Source organism: Tupaia chinensis, unplaced genomic scaffold, assembly GCF_000334495.1.
Source record: "Tupaia chinensis unplaced genomic scaffold, TupChi_1.0 Scaffold000273_1, whole genome shotgun sequence".
In the NCBI taxonomy this organism is placed as follows: Eukaryota; Metazoa; Chordata; class Mammalia; order Scandentia; family Tupaiidae; genus Tupaia; species Tupaia belangeri.
The window spans coordinates 845,574-851,461 of NW_006159755.1; the positions used below are offsets into that span (position 1 = coordinate 845,574).

Genomic DNA, 5,888 nt, shown 5'->3' on the forward strand with positions numbered 1-5,888 from the left:
TGCCGGGGCGCGCCCGCCCCAGCCCCAGCCCCAGCCCCAGCCCCAGCTCCAGCTCCTGGCCGGCCTATGTGGCCATGTGGCTTTGCCCAGCCTGCTGCAATGCCAGAGAGCGAGGAAGAGAAATTCCGCGGATGACTTTCCCAGCAGAAAGCAAAGTTCGGGGAGGGTGGACGATTTTGTAGAACACACAGTGGAGGGGGGAACATTTTTTTTTAAAGAGTAGAAAGCAGGGGGATGCGACGTGGTTGAAGACATAATTTATACCGAATTATGCCAGTTGGGGCGGGAAGGACTAAAAATAATACCACAGGAAGGATTAGGTTGGTTTCTTTCTTTCTTTTATTCTTTTCTTTCTTTTTTTTTTTTTTTCTGAACTGGAAAGATACTACCTGTACGACGTCTGTGTACACCTCACGCTCTGTTCAGGGCCGTCACAAAAGAGCCGTCAGAGAGATTCCTCCGACACACGAAGAAGGCCCCACGCGGCGCTCCCGCTGCCGGCTGCTCGCTGGCGCCGCGATGGAAGGTTTTCAGGCTCCTCACAAAGGAGAGGGGGAAGAAAAGATCTTTTGGTATGGAGATATTGTCCTGAAATCTCTTCCCTGGTTCTTTCCATGCCATTTCCCTTACAGATGTGCAGAAATATGGCATCTTTCACTGCATTCTTGGAACAATTATGTAGTCGATTAAAAAAAAACAAAAAAACAACTTTTTTTTTTCCCCCTAAAAGCTGAAACAATCTTCAGTTCCACACACCATACTCCGTAGAAGCCCCCTAAGCTGAAACCCTCTTCAGTTCCACACACCATACTCCGTAGAAGCCCCGATGGAAGCTGTAGCTTCCCCTGCCACTCGGAGGTGCACCTGTCTACCTGTCAACCCATGTCGCGTCACTTGGTACAGATGGGTAGGTAGAGTCGCGTATACAGTACGGTACTCCTCGGGTCCCTTCGTACCATTTCCTGAGACAGTAGAATTGCGAAAATGTTGCTTTCTCCTAGAAATCATTGAGTAAGTAGACGATGTGCAGGGGACGGGAGTGAGGTGGAGGGAGGAGCCTGGGTCTGGGGGCGGTGGCGGTGGCGGTGCCTAAAGCCGGAAGCGTGCGTGTGTTCCTGCTCCTGGCTTAGAGAAAGCTGGGCCGGGGCTGCCGTCAGTCCCAGCGTTTTCCCAGGCTTGGCCAGAGCTGGGTCACTCTCCCTCCCGATACAGAGAAAACAGACAATGGGTGTCCTCATCTCTCTCCTGCTATAGGCGTGGTCACCTCAGTAGCAGTCTTCTGCGTGTTTTACCATGTGCTTCCCCCTGGGATGGGTAACTAGTGCAGGGACAGAGTTCTGCTTTGTTTTGTTTTGTTGTTTTTCTATCGGCTGATTAGATCTATCCGTTTTCATGGCTACTCAAAAAAGACACAAACATTCTCAGAAAAGCCCTGGGCCACGGCACTCCTCACTCTCCACCTGGTCCCCAAATGCAGAAAACCCAGCTGTGCTCCCCCCGGGACTCTGTTCTCCAGAGGGAACGACCGGAATTCTCTCTAATAATGCCAGCCTCCTAAAGGGTACTGACCGGGGCCCTCAGAAGAGTTAAGATTTTATTTCCTCCCTCTGGAATCAATGTCACTATCATTTATCAACTGACAGTGCAGTGTGGCGAGCCATGAGATTAAAACGATGATGAAATAATGACAGCAAATCTGGAAAGAAGAGAGGAGCGGGGCCTGGGGTCTGATGTTTCCTGCGTCCTGGTACTTGGGGAGCTGAGGTCACCATCTGTCAACGCGCCACTTGTCCTGTGCTGGGGAAAAGCGATGTCAAAGAGGAGACGCGGGTCTGAGGGCAAGAGGATGAGAAGGGTCCGGCCCCTGGCAGTGGCGTGTACAAAAAGGCCTGGGTAGCCCGGACAAAAGCAAAGGCAGGAGAGAGACACTGGCCCGCAGTTCCAGGGCTGCTGCGGTGTGCCCGGGCACTGGCCGCTGCCGGACATTAAAAGATCTGACCAGCCCTTCAGTGAAGAGGTGGCTTGAAAGAAATGCTCATGATAGCTGGCGAGGGAAGAGAACAGAGGCACTGAAACCCCGTCGCAGCCCAAGGGACCATCCCACCAAATGGGAATGCCAGTTCTCTAGCCCTGGGGTTAGCCAAGGTGCGTGGACACCGACTATTCCACACGAGACCTTTTTTTCCCTTTTCCTGCCTCAATCATTTTTTCACACAATGAGGTCCAGAAAGAATTTTTCCCAAGCCTTCATTTCAGGTCCGTGTAAAAGTCAGCCCTCCCTAAGGACCAGCCTGATCCTTGGCAGTTCAGGAAGGAGGAGAGGAGCCCCGCTGGAGGCTGGGGGAGAGGGTGCACGAGGTGTGGTGTTGGCGGGACGAGGGGCAGGAGTCCCAGGTCTCTGCTGTTTCTGAAGGAAGGCCTTTTCCCTCCAGGGCAACACCCCAGCCTTCTGCCAGGGTCCTAGGAAAGTTGGCTCTCACCTCTCCACCGCTGGCGCAAGTCCCTGCATCTGTGCCATGGTAGTGCCAGCATGGCTGCCAGCATAGAGCCCAGGCCTGCCCAACTCACTACAGACACCATCCCATGGAGCTTCACACACTGATGAGGGGGATACTTCACCCAGCCAGGGCCCTGGGGCCCCTGCTCTGAGAACCACCCTCATCCCATGATGATGAGGGGGATACTTCACACACTGATGAGGGGGATACTTCACCCAGCCAGGGCCCTGGGGCCCCTGCTCTGAGAACCACCCTTCTCCTCTTTCTGCCCCTCGGCACTGACATCCTTCCAGTGGTTTCTAAGAATAAGCCCCGACTGTCTGCCACGTCACGGCCCCGACGCCAGGGAGGGCATCCGAAGCCAGGTCTGCTCTGGCACCTGGGCCCCTCCGAGTCACCCTCCTCCAAGCTGGGCCCATAACACAAGGTAGAAGATGATTGGGGGCACCCGCCCTTCCCCTCCTTTAGGTGCGTTTGAGAACTGTGTGAGAACGCAGGGCCTGTCTGCAATCCCCCTTCTGGGCGCAGCTGACACTTCGAGGGAACGTCCACTGCCAGCCTGACTCTGCAGCCTCTAACAAGCCAGAACCGCCTCTCTGGCCTTGGCAGTGCTGCGTGTATGTGGTGGCATTTAAGGCAGGTTGAAAGTTAAAAAAAAAAAAAAGAAAAACCCACGCCACTTGTTTGGTTAAGTGGTTTACCCTTCGTGGTAATTAGATGTAGTGATTGGAATCTCTTTTCTATTACATGGCAATTTTCCTTTAAATTTCCCCTGGAAAGAAAAAAAAAAAAAAAAAGGAAAGGAAAGGAAAGGCAGGAGGGAAGGCAGCAGGCCGGGAGTGTCATTTGCATTTTGCGAATGAGGCCTCTTGTAAGCTCAGCTCAGGCGTGGGGCCCAACGTATGGAATGCTTAAGAGATTACTAAGAATAAAATCTATTAATTAGTCATACTCAATTCCGCAGACATGATGTGCATCAAAAGCTGCTTTTCTTCCCTTTTCTCCTTCCCCCTTCCCGCGGCCTCCCGAGGAAGCCTCCATCTTCCCTGAATTGGCTCTGGTTTCCTGGACCGCCTCCATGTTCACATGGAGTCCACGTGGCTGGCAAGGAGCCGCCCCCACCCAGGGCCAGGATGCAGGGATTGGGGCAGGAACGGGGCCCTGGCTCCTTCCCACTCTGGGTGATACTGGTAGGGGTGATAAGCCTGGGAAGATGGTGGCTGACAGAGCTCAGCCCACGACCTGCCTGCCTGGTGCCTCTGGCCTCTGCTTTGACACACGCAGCCCCTCCACCTTCCTTGAGGGGGCCAGGAAGGCCTCCCATCCAGCCCAGCCTAACAGGAAGGCAGAGGGCTTCAGGGAGGGCATTTCCAGAGAGATGCAGGGAAAGTGTGGTTGGAACCCACAGTCTCTGTTGTCCCTTCATAAAATAGGGGTGCATTGGGGCAGGGTCTTGCTTCACCCAGGAAAGCTGGGTGCTCCAGAGGCCAAGCGGGAGACCCCTTGATTCTAGAAGGTTCTAGTTAGCCTAAGAAAGGTGAAGAATTCCTGCAGGACCAGAGGATTGCCTCCTTCCTTCTGCCAGACTTGGAGTGTGGGGAAGAGGAAAAGGCAAAAATCTAAGACACACTCAGAGTAATACCAACTACCTCTCCCCAAATGGCAGGTGAGCCCCAAAGCCAATCCACTCTAGAAATCTGCTTCCTGCTGCACGCACAGGGAGGAGGACGGCTTCTGAGCCTTGTGCTTATGAAAAATACAACAAGGAAAATTGGATGCGGCAGACAGGGAGCGCTGGGGCTTGGGAGGCAATGAGAGAGGGCGGGGGTATGCTGGAAGGAGAGGCTCTGGGGCCAGACCAAACGCTCAGGGCCAGAATGCAGTTGGGCTGGCCAGGGTGAGCTGGGGCATCCCATGGGCCCACACCCCCTCCTCACATTCAAAGCACGGTGACTCTCGGAGGCTGGCGCCCGCCGCCGGGGGGGGGCCCGGGCGAGGGGCCCCCGGGGGGCCTCCCCCCTGCCGCTGGATGGGCGCCAGGGCGAGCGCTAACAAGCGATTCACAGCCACGCCACTCCTGTGCAGGCCTTCCAGGATGCAGGAGAGGAGACATGTTTTTTTTCTTAAGGAGGGATAAAAAGGCTCAAAAATGCAAATCATTACCGTTTACAACCAAGTGAGTCTGCTAAATTGATTAGGAGAGATTAAACTCCTTGGAGGTGAAAGGAAAGGGAGATTTTTTTTCATGGTTTATGAACTTGTCCCAAGTGGCTGTCCACACGACAGGAATTTTGTCCATGTGGCAGGGGTTTTCTGTGACTGTCCCTGCAGGGCTCCCTGGGGAGGTGGGGATGACATTGAGTGGGCCAAGGGCTCAGGGATGGATGGACACCCGGGCTTGAGCGCTGCCCGTGGGAAGGTGGGTCTGGCTGCAGCCAGGCCTGGTGCTCAGGCCTCTGGGACAACAGGAGTGACTGTGGCCCACAGGAGTCCTTGCAAAGCAGTCCCAGTCCCCAGGCAGTCTCTCTCCCTGCCCTCCAGACTCCACCTGCCCTCAGGGCTGGGACGTGATGCCTCAGTCAGGGAAAGGGGCCAGTCCCATCACACAGAGAGTAGGACTGAAGAGCATAGTCTTTCTGCTTCCCTTCTTCTTGGGGACTGGGGGGATGTCTGTCTCCATTCCTCTCCCCGTGGCCAGTGAAAAGAGAATGGGTCACGTATAAAGGAGAAAGGGATCAGGGTAAAGAACTTCTGGCCCAGCAAAGGAACTAAGTAGTGAACTCTCGCCCACTGAGAGCCTGCAAGCACTTACTAGATGGGAATGTGGCAGGTATCTCCCGCCCAAGCCAAGGCCTGGTCCTTCGACTAGAAGACCCTCTTCCCACCTTTGCTGTATCATCCCCCAGGAGCTCCATAAAGATGCAAATGTCAGGAGATGTTCCCTGTGTTGCTCAAAATGACTGGCCCGCCCTAAAAATCACAAGTCAGGGCTGTCCTGCCACCAGAGAGGCTGCAAAACTCCCATCCTAATGTCCAAGAGAAAGGAAATACAGACACACACCTCCTCCTCCCAGAGCCTGACCTTGGCAGGGAGCAACGACAGTGACTCGCTCAGAGCCCCTCTTGGGCCCCACGGCTCCAGGTCCCAGGGTGCCTCCTGGGCCCGTTCTCTGCAGCCAGGGCCTTCCCAGGGCAGGAACCACACACAGCGCTGCCGACTCCATCCATCCATCCACCCAGCCAGGCCAGCTGACAGCGCCTGGGGCACTTTTCACTCTGAGTTTTAAACATTTACTGTTTCTTTTGAAATGTTTCAAGTAGTCGCCCTAAATAGCCACATTTGTTTCTTAAAAAAAAAAAAAAAAAAAAAAACCACAAAAACATTTCTTT

At 54.3% G+C, this 5,888-nt stretch overlaps 2 protein-coding genes across 2 annotated transcripts in view; one reads left to right on the forward strand and one right to left on the reverse strand.

Annotated features, from left to right (window-relative positions):
• MACROD1 (mono-ADP ribosylhydrolase 1) overlaps positions 1-5,888 on the reverse strand; it is a gene marked incomplete at its 5' end in the record, with an annotated part of 187,195 nt that overhangs the window by 137,987 nt on the left and 43,320 nt on the right.
• FLRT1 (fibronectin leucine rich transmembrane protein 1) overlaps positions 1-5,888 on the forward strand; it is a 24,369-nt gene that overhangs the window by 17,163 nt on the left and 1,318 nt on the right. The window lies entirely within an intron of this gene.